The sequence below is a fragment of the Lissotriton vulgaris genome, chromosome 8 (genome assembly GCF_964263255.1).
Source record: "Lissotriton vulgaris chromosome 8, aLisVul1.2, whole genome shotgun sequence".
NCBI lineage: Eukaryota > Metazoa > Chordata > Amphibia > Caudata > Salamandridae > Lissotriton > Lissotriton vulgaris.
Window position 1 is genome coordinate 493,426,064 of NC_141696.1, and position 20,515 is coordinate 493,446,578.

At 44.8% G+C, this 20,515-nt stretch overlaps 1 pseudogene; it reads right to left on the reverse strand.

Moving 5' to 3' along the window:
- Positions 1-19,365: 19,365 nt before the first annotated feature.
- On the reverse strand, positions 19,366-19,493 carry LOC147697228 (U4 spliceosomal RNA; annotated as a pseudogene).
- Between the last annotated feature and the right edge of the window lie 1,022 nt (positions 19,494-20,515).

The window sequence follows — 20,515 nt, forward strand, 5'->3', positions numbered from 1 at the left end:
TCTTCCACATCAATACCTCTCTTCTAACTGTTCCTCATAGAACCTTCCTTCACATCCATTCTACATGTAGCTAAGTAACAAGGCTATGACATAGGCAAGTAGACATATCTACACCGCCATATGGATGGATAAACAATAAATCCAACGTTGTTCTTTTTCTAGCAGTTGTTGTTGGATGTCACTACTGCCAACTTTCAAATGTTCAATCTCTACCCATTCCATATACTTCGTGGTGTGACCTTTTTCAAGGAAATGGTTTGTCATGCGGGTTGTATTTCGTTTGCAACGGATCGTGCTTCTGTGTTCACATATTCTTGTCTTTACTTTTCGACTAGTCATACCAACATTTCTGAACCCACATGGGCACGTAATGAGGTAGATGGCGTTGTCTGTGTTGCAATTTGTATGTGTGCAAATCTCCCACACTTTACCTGGTTCAAGATTGAGAGTTTTGTTTGGTTTGGTTAAATGGCACACGCTGCAGTCTCCACCACAAGGGTAGTTTCCAGTGATCCTTGGGAGGCCCCATGCGTTATATATGGTATTTTTTGGTTGCACCAGTTGTTGTGGTCTTGTATGTACTAGACTGTCTTTCAGACTTCTGCCTTTCCTGTAAGAAAACATTGTTTTTTCCCATTGTTGTTTTCCAGTATTGAGTATTTTCCAGTGCTTTTGAACAATTTTGGCCACTTGGCATGAAACAGGATTGTATGTGGTCATACAGGTTAATGGTATTGTGGTTTCCCCTTTGGGGTTCTTTTCTAATAGGCTCTGTCTGTTTTGATTGCGGGCTCTTTTCTTAGCCTTGTTGGTGATCTTTTCAGGGTACCCACGTGTGAGGAGGAACAGGACCGGAAAAGTAACCATTCAGAGGGCATCATAAGGAGTTGGATTCCTTACTGTCCTGATGAGGGCGAGGACGCTGATGACTCAACTTACACCATACGAAGGACTCTTTCCCCCAAAATAACCCAGAATCTTCTCCCCGCCCCACAGCAAACCAGATCTGAACCAAAGCGGTTGTTCGAGGAGGCAGGCCGCCGCGAAAAGGCCAATCAGAGAGCCCCAAGGTCAGGGAAGGCAGATAAAGCAGGAAGCAACAACAGTTGGTGCGCCCGCTGGGACTGGATCTTCAACGCCGGAAGAAGACGCCAACCACGCAAAGGACGCCACGGACGAATCCTCGGACTTCAGCGAAGGAGCTGAGGACGTCACAACGACGCAAGAGGACCCGGAGGAGACTTCCGCCGAAAAACCAGAGGATCCCGATATTTGGTCGTAAGATTGGTGGAGCCCGGGGGACATGCACGAGCCGCCACAACTCAGGAGAGTTGTGGCAGACAGTGGTACGTAGCCGGCACCTCACACTCAGGGACGGGAGTGGGTGGGGAGACTGGGGGGGGTTGGAGGCAGGGAGGGAAACCGGGCACTGTTTTGTTTCTCTCTTAGCACCTTTTTATGCCCCCTCCTTCTTCCCACAGTGTAAACGGGACCCTGAATTACGCTCGCCAGACCTGACAAAGCACTAGCTAAATAGCCTGCTTCCGTAGAAATCCCTCTCTCACAATGTCTATGACTTTAGCGCACGGTGTGGTGACCGATTAGAGAAACCTTAAGAAACTAGAATCAAACGGTGACTCCTGTTCTCTTTTCTTTCGAGTGACGCAGTACCCCGCAGGAGCCTACCACCAAGAGCACCACGATTCCTGAGACCACCTGACACCCTGCTGGAGGAAGACCCTGGAGAACGACGCCGCAAACTGCCTTTCGTTCATTTAAGCCCAAAGACAATCTCTTCCCATCTTACCCTATTCACAAAAGGGTGTAAATCTACACAATAAACCTACAATATTCACCCATACGGCCTCCTCCCTCCGACACCACGTTGTCGTAGTTTCATAGTTAGGCCTTGGGCTTGCTGTTTGAAATCCGCTACGTTGCTACAATTTCTGCGTAGTCTCAAGTACTGCCCATAAGGTAAGTTCTCCCCTAATGTTCACGGATGAAAGCACATTTTTAGCAGTTTCTTTGAAGTTAGTTTTTGTCTCCAGTTTCCCATTAACGCTGGTGATGTCGAGGTCCAGGAATGTAATACTCCTTCTGCTGATAGTGCTGGTAAATTTCAGATTTGTGTTGCATCCGTTTATCCAGATTAAGAAAGCATTGAGGGATATTTCTGACCCTTCCCAGATTAAGAATACATCATCAATGTATCTGTTGTAAAAACGGATGTATTGTGACAGCGATGTGCCTGAATCAAACAGGTAAGTTTTTTCTAAGTTAAAAACGTAAAACCCTGCCACACTTGGGGCGAAAGTGCTGCCCATTGAAGTGCCGTACCTTTGCAGGTATAGTTGCCCTTCATATTCAAAATAGTGCGCCTTTAGTGCTAGCTATGCGCATTTCAGGATGAATGATTTATTTATTTTATTTATTTATTTGGAAAGTTTTATAGAGCGCGAACAAGACCCTTGCGGGTATCAGAGCGCGAACAATAAAGGTGTATGGGCATATCAAACAATAAAAGTAATCAGGCCCATAAGAATAACATCAAAAAGCTTAATAAATGAGCAAAAGGACAGATCAAACATTAAGAATGAACAGGACCACAAAGAATGGCAGCAAAGACAATCACAGATAGAAGGGCAAATCAGATAAGGTGCAAAACTGGACCGGTCGGTTTTGAAGGAAGATGGTAATACATTGAAGATGAGAATGTCACAATAAGTGGAACAAAACTGTACATATAAAAGTCAAGCATTAGATTGGTAGGTAAGAAGAATGGAATAGGGGTTCTCCAAAGTCATGTGAGGCTATGTTTACGTAAATTTAGCCATAAGGATGCCTTTTACTTCCTGTTTGAAGGAAGAGTTGGAGGGGTTCAGTCTTATTTCTGGTGGCAGGACATTCCATATCCTAGGTGCCATTCCTGAGAAGGAACTACTATAAGTTTTTTTCTTATTGAAGTTTTGTGGTTTCAAAAGGAGGTTTTTCGCACTTCTTGTTGATCTTGACCCTCCAGATATTGTGAGTTTTTGTGTGAGATAGCTGGGTGCACTATGATGTAGGGCCTTGTGCATCATGCAAGCTATTTTCAGGTGGATTCTGTCTTCAAATGGCAGCCAGTTTAAAGATTTTAGATCCGGGGAGATGTGGGCCCTTTTTTCGAGCCAGTGATGAGACTCGTTGCCGCGTTGGTGGAGGCTCTTAGAGGAGCTGTAGTGGCTTTGGGGAGACCGCATAACGAGACACTCCCATAGTCCAGCCGAGGTAAAACTGGAGCCTAAACCGCTAACTTGAAGTCATTGGGAGGTAGGAAGGGTTTTAGCTTCCTTAGTGTATTGATCTGAAAGTTTGCTCCCTTCGTTGCATTACTAATATGCTTCTGCATATTGAGGTTACAGTCCAAAGTTATACCCAGTGATTTCGCCGAATTCACAATGGTTGGTTGAACATCGAGTGCTGTGAGGTGTTTCATCAAATTGGGCATAGTGGGGACTTTGGCGGGTGGAGCAATAAGGAGGAATTCAGTTTTTAAAGCGTTCAGTTTGAGGTGATTCACTGCCAGCCATGATTTGGTGGTCTTAAGAGTGTTGTTGAGTAAACTAATGTCGACCAAGGTGTTGATCTTGAGGTAGAGTTGGGTATCGTCTGCATACATATGGAATTGCACGTTGGATGTTTGTAACAGATCGGGGAGTGGTTCCATGAAGAGGTTGAAGAGTGTAGGGGATAACGAGGAACCTTGTGGGACTCCTAGCATAACAGGAACTGGTTTGGACAGTGTGAAGTTGACCTTGAATTTTTGAGTCCGGTTATGCAGAAAAGAGGTAAACCAGTTGAGCACTGGTCCTGAAAAACCCATTCTGTGTTTCAACAGATCTATCAAGTGTTCGTGTTTGACAGTGTCGAACGCTGAGGAAAGGTTTAATAGGATGAGGAGACATGCTTTGTTATGATCAAGTAGTCGAAGTGCATCATCAATGATGTGTGTTATGGCTGATTCCATGCTGTGATTTGCGCGGAAGCCGAATTGGTGTTTATTTAGGAGGTTGAAGTGGTCGATATGTTTTGTCAGTTGGTGATGAACACATTTTTCCAGAGGTTTGGCCAGGGTGGGAATATTGGAGATTGGCCGGTAGTTGTTGAGGTCCGTGGGGTCAGCTGTGGGTTTCTCAAGGTTGGGAGACACTTGCCCTACCTTTAGGGAGTCCGGGATGCAGCCTTGTTGAAGTGAACTGTTGATGATCTTAGTCCATATGGGTAGTAGCATAGGTGTAAGATCTTTAACCGCATTTGCGGGGAGAGGGTCAGTGAGGTGATTGGAAGGCTTCAGAGCATTGAGAAATTTGCCTATAGCTTCTTCAGAAAAGGAGTAAAAGTATGACCATGTTGCGTTGTTTTTCAAGGTAAACTTTGATGGGATTTGTTGAGAAGCGTTTGGGGGTAGGGGGGGATTTAATGAGGGGGCCAGAGTGAGAGATTAGGTCCTTGAGGAGATCTTTCTTGATGTTCTCCGTCTTTAGGTTAAAATGGTTAGAAAAGTCATCGCAGGTTGGTTGGGGGTGAGTTAGTTCAAGTGGCCGTTGCGGTTGGTTCTTAGATTGCGTTTTGATTAATTCAAAAAGTTTTTTGGGGCGATTTCTTGCCTGGTCAAGTTGTTGGCTAAAGAAGTCTGCTTTAGTGTGTTTGACCTTACGAAAATAAGCATTTCTCTTTCTTTTTAGAGTCAGGTGGAGCTTGGCGGATGGTACTGTTCTCCAATTGCTTTCGGCAGTTCTGAGAGAACGTCTGTCCTCATTAAGGAGACCGTTGAACCAGGGTTTAGAGTCTTTTGTGGAGACAGTCTTTAGTCGCAGGGGAGCAAATTCCTCAATTATCGAGGTCATGGAGTTTAGGTAGTGGTTGGTGAGGTCAGTTATTTTGGAAGTTCCAGCAGGGGGTAGAAGTAGATTCTTGCTAGAGGCGGGTAAGGAGTTTGTGTTGAGCTTTTTCTAGCCCCTTTTCCATACCTTAGGTTTTGTAGCTTGGGTAGAGGTCAGCTTGATGGTTTCATTGATGAAGAAGGTGATGATGTGATGGTCAGACCAGTCACAAGGGAGAATTGATTCCAGTTGGGTGGCATCAGTCTTAGCAATTATTAAGTCCAAGATTGCGCCTTTATTGTGTGTCGGACTGTTGCACAATTGGTTGAGGTCTAAGGCGTTGAGGATGTTTTTGAGGCTGTTGACCACTGTGTCGTTAGGGTCATTCCAGTGGAGGTTAAAGTCACCCAGGAAAATTTGTGTGTTTCGTTGAGCGGTGAGTGATGTGATCAGGTCCATGAGGTGTTCTGTGAATAGGAGGTTGTCGCCAGGTGGGTGATAGATGATGTGGAGCGAGCAGACAGGTTTACCATTACTGTTGACGTTGAGGCTGATGTATTCACATGGAGGGAGTAACAAGGGTATGGCTCTGTTTATAGTGATGTTGCTCCGGTGTATGCATGCAATACCACCTCCAATCTTGCCTCCCAACCTGTCTAGTCTGATGATGTCATAGTTAGGGGAACAAAAATGTCGATGAGGCGTGAGGAAGAATCTATAAGCCATGTTTCAGTGAGAATGATGAGGTCAAGGTTAGTCGAGGTAATGAGGTCGGCTATGTCAGTGGCGTGTTTCGATGCCGATCTGCAATTCAGGAGTGAGCATTTGAGACGGGGGTGGCGGGGGATGAGGTGAATTCCTGGATGAGTGGAGTTTACAGAGATTGTTGACGATGATTTCTCTGTTGTTTTGAGTTGAGGGCCTGTGAGGGTTTGCAAGGATAGATGGGATGGGCATGTGTGTGAGAGGATCAGTGGTAGTAGAGGGCGGTTCTTGGGAGAGCAGGAGAGAGAGAAGATCGGTCTCGGAGAGATGGTTGTTGGTACACGATGGGCGGGAGGGTAGGTTACGGGAGGGTACTGATATCCACCTGGGACAAATGTGTCTGGTGCAGTGGGGGTGTGTGGTGGACTTGTTAGGAATGTTGGATCTTGGGAGCCATGGATGATTCGATAGCATGAGTTTAAAAGCGTGAAGGTCTTCTTTGATTAGATGAAGTGTGGCCATGATCTCATCCAGTCAAGTGTCTGCTGGGGTTGTGGTGGTGGGGGAAATACGCTGAATGTGTGTGCCTGGGGTGTCAGTTTGTTAGGTGAATGTACTAGTACCGGGTCGCGTGCGTTCGACTTGCAGCTGTGTGCGTGTGGGGTTGGGATAGTGATGTAGATGGTTGGATAGAGGGTATGCCATGTCGGTGGGCATGAGTGGGAGGTGTGGCGGGAGGCAAATGTTGTTTAGAGGGTGAACTGGTGACTGGGAAGCCGAGGAAGGGACCGTGACATGCAGGGGACTGAGCTGTAGTGGACTGGTTGGCGTGTGTCAAGTACATGAATATGTGATATTGCGAGTGGGGGAAGGAGGGTGAACTATGAAGATTCCCGTAGTGGGTTCCATTGCTAATGGAGGTAAGTGAGAAGAATAGGTCGAGTTGGAGGGGGATAGGTTAAGTTGTGTGGTGCCAATGTTTGTTGTGGTGTTGTGAGGTGTGACTGGGTTGAGGGGAGAGATGATGGGGGGTTAGAGGGGGAGTAGGGGTGGGGGGCTATAGTTAGGCCTAGAGTGGTATCCGTAGAAGTGTGAGGTGCAAGAGTGGCCTCGGCTATGATGGGTAGGGGGAGCGTGAGCTGTTTCGGTGTGGTGCTGCTAGTTGTATAGGTGGGGGTAGATGTCTGGGTAACTAGGGTAGCGGAAGCAGATGAATCAGAAGAATTAGAAGGGGGGGATAGAGGGGGGTAGGGGTGAAGGGCTATGGTCCGGCCTAGAGTGGTATGCATGGAAGTGTGAGGTGCAAGAGTTGTCTCAGCCATGATGGGTAGGGGGAGCGTGAGCTATGTCGGTGTGGTGCTGCTAGTTGTATAAGTGGGGGTGGACGTCCGGGTGATTGGGGTCACTGAAGCAGATGAATCAGAAGAATCAGAAGCCTGAGATGGACGGGAGGGAGGCAGAGGAGGGTGGGATAGGGCTATATCATCCCTATTAGTGTTGGTGTGAGTATAGGTGGGTAGTGGAACCATTTGCGGTTCGTCCACTTGTTCTTTAATGATAGGGAAGATGTTGTCTAGGAGGTTTAAACTGCGGTCAGTGGCTTGTATGAGGATGGTAACATTGTTGTAGATAGAGATTGTTGCTGTAGCTTGAAAGAGTTGGGAAGGGGCAATATAAATAGCTAGACTGTGTGCCGATTTTCTAGTGGAGGAAATAGGAAAAGTGGCTAGGAGTACTTTCCTCCATTGTGCTCTCTGTTTAGTGTGGAAGATGATGTTGATGGTTGAGTGTCCGTTGCGTGGTGAGAAGTAGGGATCAGCGAAGAGGGTTTCAGGTTGCGATTTGATGAAGTTGTGTTTGAACCGTTTGGCCGATTTTTTTGAGAGACCAGGGGGGTAGATGATGTTGTGTGTGTGAGTGCCTGTGAGTTCCATGGTATAGGTGGGCGGGTGGGCGAAGGTGAAGAAGCACCAAAGAGACTCGGGGATGCTGGGGCCAGGAGGGGTCCTCCTGAGAGAGAGAGAGGGGGAGGAGGGAAAGACGGAAGCAAAAAAGGTCAGAGGCTAATGAGTATGGGGCTCTTATAAGGGACTGTGCTGTGTGGTGTGATGGGTTTGGTTAGGCCGGTGGGTATGGGAGGGGGAAGTATCAGCTCTGAAGGAGGTAACAGCTTTGGTATCGGTTGGAATTTGGTCTGGAGGTGGGAGACGGTTAGATCTGGAATCCTAATGATTGATTAAAGGGGGTCAGGTGCGGGCTAGGCTGTGGGGTAGGCTAGGTAAAGGACAAAGAGGCAAAGAGATCAATTACATTTGAAAATCTGACCTGAAATAAGGAGGTGGAGAGGTAGGTGGTCGATGTTTATGTGATGTGCCCTTGTGTAGTGATCATTCCAATATGGCCGCTTCCTTTGTAAAGAACCTTATAGGCAACTATGTAATCCTATGTCTATTTCTATGGAGGTCTGTTTTCTAACCATCCAACTGAGGGGGAGTGGTGGAGGGGGTCAGGGTAGTCCTATTATACTGTTTAGTAGCTGAGGACTATGGTCCTTTTTCCCTTTCAGTGGCGTAGACTCCCGATGTCCAGGTTATAAAACAATCAGCCATTTTTCCAAGGTAAATAGGTAAAGGAGCCCCTAGTCCGGGTGTAAACAAACAGTCAGCCATTTTGCCAGGAACAAAAACAATAACGACCTCAGTAATAGTGCAGACAATAAAAATATAACTGAGAAATATCGAAAAATAAAAATAAATTGTCGACACAGCAAATGCACTATAGTCGAAAGTCAGAGCCAGCCGAGGAAGCCAGCAAGCAAAAACCAACTTGCCTTTGGTCACGTCGATGCGCTCTGCGGGGCTGAACCGCAGCCTCAATCCGAGAGCAGCCGGGAGCCAGCATGAGGAAGTGTTGTTGAGGGAGTCTGCACAGAGGGCGGGGTCGCGAGAATGATCCTTTGTGCCGGGTCGTTCCCTGTTGTTGTCCTCCTTCCACGGAGCTCCCGACCTGTGGATACACTGCTGTTGATCATTGATGGAGGGGGGGTCTCCGAGTTATCCGAGGCAGCAAGATGCAACCTCCTCCAGGCGCCGCGGGGTGTGAAGGACTTGGCCCCAAAAGCGAACAGACAGGCACTGGCTCGGATGCCTCAATGGCTGAGCAGCGTCTGGGTCTGCGGGGGTCCTGCACGATGGCTCCGCTGCAGTTTTTGTGGGGCAAACCTTTCCGTGGCAGCAGGACGCCCCCTCCTCCGCGAGCCGTCGGAGTGTGAGTGATTCAGCTCCGATGAGAAAAGACCACCGTCCTGGCAAGTCCGTCCTGCTGGCCTCTGGACCGTGGGGTCTCCGATGGGTCAGATGGGTCCCCGAGCCCACAAGGGGTCTGCGAGATCTGAGGGGTCCTCGCGACGCTCCGAGCAGGAGTCTGCCGTCCCGTCAAACTTGTGCCGCTGGCCTCTAGTCTGAGGGGCAGGCTGTGACCGCGACACGGAGGTCCAGCCGCCCTGCACCGAAGACCGTCGTCCAATCCGTCTAGCCCTGCCACTCTCCAGGGATCGCCAGCAAAGTGGGCAAAAACAGCCGATGTCCCACACAGGGTCCTGCAGCAACAGCCCGATGGGCGCCCCGGGCCGCAAAGTGTGACAGCTGGCAGCAGACCTCTTGCAGGAGGTCATGTAGTCCACCCGGATCGACGATGAGGAGTCTCCTTTTTGCGGCCAAGGCACCGTCCAATCCGGGGTCCACGGGCAGGTAAGAGCCAGAAATAAGATTGTGGTTCAGTAACTTTCTAGATGATGTTGTAACAAAACCGATTACTTCCAATGGGTCGATTGCATTCGATGGTTGCTGCTGACAGGGCTAATAATGAATCTGATATATATATAGAAGCGCCTTGAGCACGTTGTTGCATCAGAAAGTTCATGGACAATTGTTGTCTGCTTGCATAACCGGCTCACGTTTGAAGCCAGGGTGAAATATATACTGTTCTACAAAATATGAAGTTGTTACTGCACTGTAGATTGTACTAAGATCCGTTATTACTTTTCCTCACATTGCACTACCTTTCCTTTTTCCACTCCTTGGGGCACAATTTTCTATGATGGTGACAAAATGCCTCGTTTGCTTTTCGAATTTTGTACTTTTTGCTTCTTTCTCACACTGTGAGTAAAACAAGTGTGACAATGTTTAAGATGAGTATTGTTTTCATTTTTTCATATGTTTGCTTGACTGTTTGATGTACTGCGATCCCCTTGTATATGTATCATGCAATCTTTGCCCAGTCTCTACGGAATGCCGCGTCATTTAGAAAAATGCATGGGGCATTGGTGACAATTAGACCAGTGGGTGCTGTGTTGCTCCTGAGGTATTTGGTGAGGATTACCCCGTGTAAAATTGTCCTGATGTGATTTTGTTTCATTTCAGAAAGTGTCTCCCAGTCTGAGCTCTGGGCTATTGTCTTTGTGATTTTAGATCTGCAAAAAGTGGTGATCGTGACAAGATGTCATCTATTACCTCATCTGCAAATGTAAGGCCCTGGTGCTCAGCCAAGGTTAATTAAATCAGGCGGATTGTAAAGTTATGTGTACTACTCTCACAGCTGTGGGCTGTCTAAAACTTCAAAAAACAAAAGAGAGAGTTAGGACGGTATGTAAGCCGTCCTTATCCCAATGTAATACTGAAATAACCAACTAAGACAGTTCACTGGAGAGTGGCAAGGTCAACTAGGTAGTGTCTAACATCACAAGGTTTGTTTACAAGAACCCTCACACACCAACCTGGTTGGTGTCATGCTTCATCATTGGGTTCCCAGTTGGGTAGCCGAATGCTACCCAACTGTGCTACAACACCTGATTACAGTGGAGCACGGTTTTTTGTGTTTTTTTTATGTGATGGTGCTGGAAGTGAAGTGGCATTAAAAATACCTCTGGGAAACTGACTAATCAATACTTTATTCCCAGTGGTCCAGGGTATGTTTAAAAATGATGAGATGGATAATGTGTCAGAACTACAGATATGTGTCTGGATTATCATTTGGACAACATGTTCCAACACTCGACAAATTATACAGCTTTCTTCAGGACCGCTCTATACTGACTAATGTGAAAAGGTGAGAAAGTGAGTGGTAAAATTAGAACCATGTGTTTAATGCATTTTTATACACTCGCTAAGGTGTGCTTATCATGCTTAGATGGACTAACCATGAGTCCCGGTCCATCAATGGTAAAATACCTGTGGAGAAAGAATGACAGGACAATACAACATATAACATATAACAATGTGCTTGTAGTTTATATTGTCAATTCCATACTTGTCTTCCCCAAGTGGTGATAGAAACAATCAGTGTCACTCATACGTGCGTAGCCACTTATACATATGAGCAATTGTACAGTAAAACAGAATTTAAACCATGCTTACTCGCGATAAATGTGGGCATGCTTGCGGTGTGGTCAAGTCATGGGTTCGTGCTGCACCCTGGGTCCACTGCTGCAGTGAAGAAAAGTGATGTTTGTTCGCTTGAAAACTAGCATGCTTGTGGCAAAAATGGGTGAACATGCCAGTGTAATCTATTCTGCTCAGCATGGATTTGCGGCTATCGGTAATGCTATAGTGAATGATACTAATGATCGTGGTATTGGGCCGTAATGCTTGAAGATTTTACAAGCGCACTGCGCATGCTGCGTTTTAGCCACATACGGTTGTGAAACAAAAAATGCAGGAATATCTCCAAAGTGTTTACGTATCATGGTATTTCCATGGCCATACGGTTCCAGGGAGGGGAGAGCTCCTATTAGGTACTCTGAATGAGGGTAAAAAACAAGGGGAGATGAGAAAGTTGTCTGGAGCGATACAGAAGGGTGAATCTGTATACCACTAGTGGGATCTGTAAGGAAAAATCTTACTTAGTCTCGGTGCTCACCCGCGTGTCAACCTACTCCGGTGTCCTATGGAACTGGATGGGTCTTGAGGATGGAAGCCGGAAGGTATATGAACGAGGCAGAGTGGGAGCATTTCCTGGTAACCGGCATTATGTCATATATGTGTTTCATATCATGCCAGACCACACACCCCTGTACTCAGATGATTACATTAGGAAAATATTAAAAAGGTCATCAGTTATTTCCGACAAACCAGACTCTGTACAGCCGGTTGGTTGCAGTGTAGTTGAGCAACTGGAGAAATGCAAAAAGAAATATGTTAGACTACAGCTAATGATATACATGCTAACTGAATAGCTGAAAGCTGACACCATTCCAGTTGGCCTACAAGTTAGGAATATTACCGGTGTCTTCACCTATGACAAAAAGTATTTGCATGAATTTCGCTTTCTAGGAACCACTTGTTCCAGGCAATAGATAGTGCTTACAATTGATACTGCAATTCAGCATAACATAAAGCTTTCAGAAGAAATTAGTGACTTGGAGAAACAAATTAACGAATCCAGTGTGATTTCTGGAGCCAAAAATACTATTGAAAAGATTGAGAAATCTATAGCAGAGTTCACAGAATTGAACAGGATAAGAAAACCACGAAAGTAAAAAGGGACATTATAAACGACAGAATTGAAAGAACATATCCCTACCTACTGACCACTTCTACAACAATAGGGTCTATACAAGACCTAACTTTGGACGTCCTTGGGGCAGACACTACAAACAAAACACCATAGTTACATTCTCAGATACCTCCACCGAATCTTTAAACAACTCTGACCCAGCTAAAGGAACTAGTTCCTTCCCCGACACTCGCAATAGAAATTCTTTAGGTGGAGGCCAGGTACCACCACCTGGACAAATGAGAGGCTGAACACAGAGCTGGTACTGTGCACCAGGGAAGCAATAAACTCGGCAGAAATACTATCAATGGTAATAACTAATAACTGTACCTAAATGGCCCAAGCTACAATGAGCTACTTCCAAACTGTACCTGTCCTTAATTTATCCACTCATCACATTCCCTTTACCAAAAAAATATTTATAGAAATTCCACAGTATCAAACAGATGAATAAAAGCTAATCTCAAACCAAAATGCATTAAAGGGAACAGAACAAAAAGAGAGAAAAGAAATAACAAAAACACATTAATTTTATCCAGTCAGATGTTCATGCATGACCCCCCAGATATACATGCCCAATTTACGTGTTCTTGATCCTTTGACTGACTATAAACTAAACTCCATATTAAATGTATTATAAAACCTTGCATGCCACATTTCGAAAGATGGTGCCTCCGGGTGTAGCCATGTGGAAGCTATGCCAAGCCTTACTACAGCCACAGCAATAAGCACAAGATATCTAAACTTATGCACCGGTCTCCCAGCCAGTAAATCCTCCCCAATCCCAAGCTACATAATCAAAGGCGATATTTTTATAACCACTCCTGTAATCTTTGATAACAATCTCTCAATATTTTGAATAAATACCATCAATTTAGAAAAGGAGTAGAAAACATGAAGGATATCAGCATCATCTGCACAACATCGAAAGCATTTCCCATCGTAAACACCTCCTCATTTCTTCATCGTTACAGGAGTATGATACAGATTAAATATAGTTTTATAATGTTGTGTTTTCAAATTTGCAGCCATAAAAATGTTCACAGCAATATCTATTGAATTACTCTAAATAAACATGTGGTTCTCCCAAAACATCCCCCACTTACAATTATGTTTCTCTAAATCACCTACTTCGGTGGTTTGCAACTCTTTATAGAGAACCCAAATTCTTTCTTGCCGTCTAATAATTTCAACTATCTTATGTTGTTTTAGCATAGTAAAATGCTTATTTAAGAAATCGCGTATCTGCAAAAACTTAAAATATTGCCTTTTAGGTAACTGATATCTTTCCGCCAGAGTTGAGAAAAAAGAGAGGGAGTGACCATCCTCCATAAGATGCCACAATTGTGTAATACTAGCCAATTCCCATCTTCTAGCTATATGATCATGAAATATATCGATTGGAGAATCCCTACAGCAGACAGCGGTGTATAAAATTATATCCCATCAACCTGAAGTTTTTCCCGTACCACCTTCCAAACCTTGTATCCTGCATCCAGTATTTTAAAGCGAGTTCTTTTGTAATATTTACCATCAATTTTCTTAAAGAGACAATTTTTGGTCTCAGTCCCCAATACCATCTGATAAATTAATGGGGCCCTGGCAAGATTATCAACATCTACCCCAGTCAATAATAAATGTACATTTTCTTGAATGCACGCATAATAATATAATGCAAAGTTAAGGACTGACCACCCCCCTTTATTGTGCAGCAAGGTCATATACCGTACAGCGCAACGTGGTTTCCCGGTGGCCCACAAAAATCTAGAACAAAGTTGTTGAAGCTGTTGCAGTTGCAAGTGAGAAATCTTCACAAGATTAGACCTGAAAAAGTATAATACTTTCGGCAAAATGTTCATTTTAAGAACATTGGCTCTCCCTACCAAGGACAGGTGGAGACATTCCCTTCTTGCAAGAGATTGTGTAATGTTTCCGGTAATAGCCCCCCAGTTGACACCAAAAAGCTCTTTCAAACCTCTCCGTATCTTAATACCCAGATATATAAGTTAATCAATCACTCTCCGATCACTATCCATAATATGGTTAGTACATAGAATCTGAGTTTTAGCCGAGTTGAGTTTATAGCCAGAGAGATAACCATATTCATGTGCTAGATATTCACTTTTGGGTCGAGCCATCAAAGGATCAGTTGTTACTACTACTACATCATCCGCATATGTGAAGATACAAAACTGATCCTGCCCTACCATAAATGGTCTTATCCTAGAACTTCTTTTCAACATCTCCAAAAAAGGGTTGATAATATAAAATGGAAACAGGAGCAGGGAGCAGGAACTTCCATGGGGTGTGCCTCTGGAAAGTAAGACTGGTTCCAATGTTATTCCATAGAGCATATCGTAGCGGCAGGAGAATGATATAAAACCTGCAGTGAGTGGACGAAGCCTTGGCCAAACCCCATCAAATGTAGGACCCCTCTAAAGAAATCCCATGACACGCAGTTGAACGCCTGCTCAGCATCAAGAAGCACTATTCCTAAATCTCGAGACTCTACTTGAGCAATGTCAAGAAGGGTAATAACTCGAGCAATGTGATTCACAGTTCCCCTTCCAGGGAAAAACCCATGCTGCCTTAAAGAAACCAAAAAGGGATATGACCTTAGCCAATCGAATGGCAAGAATTTTCGCATATATCTTCCCATCACAATTAGTCAGGGAGATTGGACTATAAGACCCTGGAAAATCACCTGGCTTATTCCTTTTTTTTAAAATAAAATACTCATCTACTTTCCAGTGAGGAAACTTCACTAATGAGGAAGGGACTCTGCTTTGCTGCTACTATATGACCCATCCTTCTTGAACTCTAAACCAAAATGCTAAGGTTTTTCAGAAAAAAATCACCTCTATGCCTATTTTTTTTGATAATCCTGGCCTGCTCTGTACTGCCAACAAACATTTCTGACCTCCCTCCACTTTAGTTCCCCACACAGTTGTATTCCTCTGGAGGTACACACCTTTGAAAGGTTATTTCTGAATGAAATTTCTTATTTAGAGCAGAAACACAATTTAATTCTATACAGTTTATCTATCAAGGAAAAGAATGCATTGACAAGTTTTAAACTGGATCATTCTTTATTCATCAAGTCAGCCGACAAGCATTGAGACGTGGTCGTCCAAAATATAATATAGATATCAGAATGGATGACGGACGATTGTCTACAGTTAAATGCGTCTAAGACGGAAATCCTGTTTTTTGGCACAGCTCAAACCGTCTGTCCCCTAGGTGGTGGCCTGCTACATTAGGTCCAGCCCCTTCTCAAACCTCAGTGACACAAAACGTGGGGGTTCGCATAGATGTTATGCTATCCATGAAGGACCAAGTTATGACTATGACGGGGACCTGTTATCATACCTTAAGCCTCCTGCGAAGAGTGTTTCGCAGGTTGCCACTCTCTGTGCGAAGAACCTTGATTCAGGCATTGATTATTGGCTGCGTTGACTACTGCAATGCTCTTCTGGCATCTGCTAATGAGTCCCTTCTCAGCAGACTGCAGATGTTCAAAATGTGGCTGCACGCCTGGCGCCAAAAAACCTCCTCGTACCTCGGTAGGACCTTTAATAAACCAGCTTCACTGGCTCCCTATCCGCCAGAGAATTAATTTCAAGCTTGGTTGTCTCACCCATAAAGCTCTCTATGGCATAAACCCCAGTTACCTGGCAGATAAATTTAACGTCTATTGTCTGAATCGTCATCTTAGATCAGAAGGGAAAAGGCTGTTAGTGGTTACCCGGTTTAAGAAGCTTAGGACCGGAGGCAAAACTGTTGTCCATCTGGCCTCGAAATTTTGGAACACCCTACCTATGGACCTGCGTAAATGCTCCAAACTTTTACGCTTTAGGAAACTCCTGAAAACTGTAATATTCAGAGCATAATTTCTATCTACACAGGTTCTTCTGACTTTCCCGTTAAGATAGTGCAGCGATACCCCTCCAGGGATGATTCCTGCTCTTCATAAATCATTTACATACATACTAACATAGACTCATACAAAGCTGAGATTCTCAGGCAACTAGAAAATTCTGACCATTGCCTCAGGCTTAACACTGATCCCACCAAAGACTTCATAGAAAAAGGGTAATCAGAAGGCTTTCTGACCCAGAACGAGTCCATATTCTTAAACCAAAAATCCCCATGGATATCAGTGATTTACATACTACCAAAAGAGCACAAAAACACAAACTCACCTCCTGGGTGCTTGATTGCGGCAGGGTGTGGCTCAATATCAGAGCCCCTTGGCCGGTATGTGGACTTCTGCATTAGTCATTAAGGATTTTGTACCACAAACACTCTACTATATAAAAGACACCATGGACATGATCAACCCGGTAGAACACCTCTCCTTCGACCCTACTTTAGCATTCTGTGTACACTGGATTTCGAGTCCCTGTACACCAATATTCCCCAGAGAGAGGGCTTGAGGATTATTGAAAGAACCCTGGAATCAAGGACACGCCCACATGGAGTTCCCACATCTTTTATTCTTACATTGTTGGAACTTTGCTTGAATCGCAACTTTTTCCAATGTGACAGAAACTATTTCTAACAGATCAAAGGGACAACCATGGGAGAAGTTTTTGCACCAAACCTTGCTAAACTTTTCATGGACCATCTAGAACAGAGATCTTCAAACTTTTGGATCCCGAGACCCCCCTGTAAACATTTTGAGGTGTAAGGACCACCTCCTGACAAAAATTTCTAAACCTGTAGGCAGGGCTACTGGAATTATGAGGCAGTTGATGACCAAATTACGCATCAGGCTTGACTAAATTGTGTGGGAAGAAAATGTCAATTATGTTACGTGACGCAGCGTATTTTGGGATAGCATTGCTTCATTATTTTTTAATTTATTTTTTACACACAGTAACACTGAGGAAAGATTTCACCCCATCAGTACCTGTTTATAACCAAAATACAGAAATTAACATCAGAAAGATTTCTAGTCAACCTTTGTGAAGGGCCCTTCACTCCGCAGGAATACATGCTGCCACATTAGAAGCTCACCTGGCCCTGGCCTGGAGAATCAGGGGTCCCTTAAAACCATGGCGGTTTTTAGCAGAGTTAAGCAGTTTACCCATGCAGTTTTCCTCTCACTCCCTCCCTTCCATCCCTCTCTCCACTCCCAAATCTGGATACCTCTCTCGCTTTGCAGTCATTTTCTTTCACCCCTTTTTACAACTTCTGAACTCTCCCCTTTCAACCTCTCACTTAACCTTCAATCACCTCTTGCCATTCTGTCTTTTTACTGCCCTCATCTCTAACAGTCTCTCGCATTCTCTTGGCCTCTCTGGCCCCGTCACCACCCGTTCCCCTCAGCACTTCTCATTCACCTTGTCTCTCCATTCAACTTATTGTCTATTTGTATCTTACACCTCTCTGGTCCCCCATTCATCTTTTACATCTCCCCTTTGTTCTAACAGAAGCCCTCACCATTGGCTCACACTCACTTCTAGCGTGTCCACACTACTATTCTGCAATTTACATTTCTCCTCATCCCTGACCTCTTCAATCAAATTCTCTCAATCCCTTGCTGTCCTCTCTCATCTCTACTCACCAAGCATACGGGTATACTCCTCTCAGCCTGTGCCACTCTGCTTATTGTTCCCCAATTCAAGAAGGCATGAGTTGTCTTTCTCGCTGTTTTGGTGCAGGCCACGCAGTTATGGGACTTGCACCCTCCTTTGTTTCACTCCACCAAGAATCGATTATCCTTTAGGAAGATATAAAAACCTTTCTCTATGCTCTGTAGGTTACCCCATTTGGCTGGCTATCCATCTTCTTCTGTGTGTTTCTCATTTGCCTTCAGGCAGCAGATGGTTATTAGCCCTAGGGCATCTTTTGGTAAGAGTAGCGCAGTACAAATATAAATAATAATAATCTGCAGAAGCAGGGGAGCCACTAGACCAGAACTTCTGGGGGAGGGGTACTAACACTCCCGGCCAGGGCTGGCCCTATCACTGGTTGCACCCGGTGCAACAGTCTTTTTTTGGTGCCCCACCCCCGTTTCCTCCTTCTCCATGAATTCCCCCACTACCACTCACCAACAATGCACCTCATCTCTCTATAACACCTTTCTGTCAAAATTTCATTTTTTTAGCGCTACTCATAGTTTACTCACACTCATTTCTGTGATCTGCATGGTGCATATTCTTTGTAGCAGGCACATTAACCCTCTGCGCTGTGTGGGTGGCAGGAGCTCCCATGTGAGTGCACGGTGAGCGATGTAACAGTGTGAGAGTAGGGTGAGAGGAGTGACTGCAGGGTGAGTGAGGTGGCCGTACAAATTTGGGTGCGGATGCAAGTTCAGAATGGGATGAATGAATGAATGATTACTGCTGGGATTGTTTGAGTGAGTTGTAAAATTCAGCAGTGAGGGGGACAGGTGAGTGAAGTGTCACATGAGTGCAGGATGAGTAGTGTGCTTGTGTGACTGCAGGGTGAGATATAGGGTGAACAGCGCAATTGCATTGTGAGTGCAGAGTAATCATTGTGAGTGCAGGGTGAGCAGGTGAATGGTGTGAGTGCATGGTGATCAGTGTGAGTGCCTTGTGATCGCTATGAGGACAGGGTGAGCATGAAAGTGAAGGGCCTGAAGGAGGAGTGAGTTGTCTGAATGCAGGGTCCATTCCCAGGCACTTGAAGTAACCCAGCATGTTATTGACGGCGGTGTAGGGTTTAAGATCTGAATTAAACTATTGCTATTATGGCAGGGTGGATGAAATAAATAATGTGCTGATCCTGCAACAAACTTCCAGTCTTATGGATACGGTTGCCAGTAGATTATTTTGATGACCCAGTTGGTACAAAAATAAGCAGTCACCTAAAGCTGTATTTTAAGCACTTCTATGTGCATGCTTCAAACAGCAAATATAAATAGAAAGCACTTTTAATTGTGTTCTAGGACTGCCTCAATGATCCATGACTGATAATTAAAAAGAACAAACACAGAAAAGTCACATAATGAATAAATACATACTTTTTTATTTATAAATCTATTTCGTGTCAAGAGGAGGTCTCTGCAGGCTCTTTAAACAACACACACAGGCATTTTACTTCTGGCAACCCTACTTTATATTCCTTTTCAGGAAATGCATTCTCACACTACATAGGTAAATGTAAATTACAAATGTAAGGAATAGGCAGAGTGGGACCCAGGGGGTACTGGAATCAGGGAAAAAACACCTAAGCCTCTATAGCCAGTTTACAAAGGCATGTAAATATGTAAATGGTCTTTAAAGACCTGTGAAAAACTCTGATGGGCGTGCTGGAGATAAGACTCCAGACACATAATTCAATAAGCAATAATTGCGCCTCGGTTAAACCTCATTGGCTACAATACTGCCACTGCGTAAACTCCAGACACTGCCCAGCTGAGGCCCCAGCAGCTCGAGTTACACTGCAGCAGCCTGGGCTGAGACACAGGGGAAGAGGGGGGCTGAAGCCCTTGGGCCTGAGCAGAAGTATGACTGGGAGCGCGACCCCCTTTGCATCGCTCCACGGCGCCTCTGGGGGTCACGCTCTACAGTTTGAAGACCCCTGACCTAGAAACAGAGATTATTTTGTCACATAATAATCCATTTCACCACCTGAGTAGCCACTGGTGACATTACATAGATGACATATTTATGATCTGGCATGTCAGTGAAACAACCCTAAAGACTTTGTTATTTGGCCCAATACTCACTGAAGTGGGTTAAAGTATTCACTCATCCACAGCAGATCTGAAATTGCCTTCCTGGATCTACTTAATATCAATTCTAGCAAGTTGTTCGGATGACCTGTGGCCCCCTAACTCCGCACCATACAAGGTCGCCCCTGTGGCTTGCGCCGTGTATATTTCCAACACCGGCCCCAGGTTCTTGTGTGGAAATACACTTGATGCACTACAAGTGCATAGGAACTAGGAAAAACAGGGAATTCATGTGTACTTTGTTCTGAAAACATGGATATCCTAGACGCTTCTTTCTGTATCTTACAACACTTCTGGTTGCTGCGGTTGTTGCCCTCCCCATCACCGAGTTTCCCAGTAGATTTACACTTGGTAACCAGGTAAACTGATGGGCGCTCTACTCCCAGTAGACCGTGCTTCATAATGCTGAAAGGGCATGACATTCATAGTATTAAGCAGTTTTTTATATGTATGTAATGCTTTTAAGATATATCTGCATATCGAAATAAAGCTATCAACCAACCAGTATTAAGCAGAGTGTGTTTGGCTTGCTGTGATTACCAATTTTGTAGATATTGCAGTGGGGGCAGTTTCAACCCAGGATCTACGACTACACAGGCAGAGACTACTGTTGTCAATAGTGACAGTCATGCCTATGGTGGTGGGAGAAGGGTTGCTGCTGTGCAACAAGCTACTGTGACCACATAAA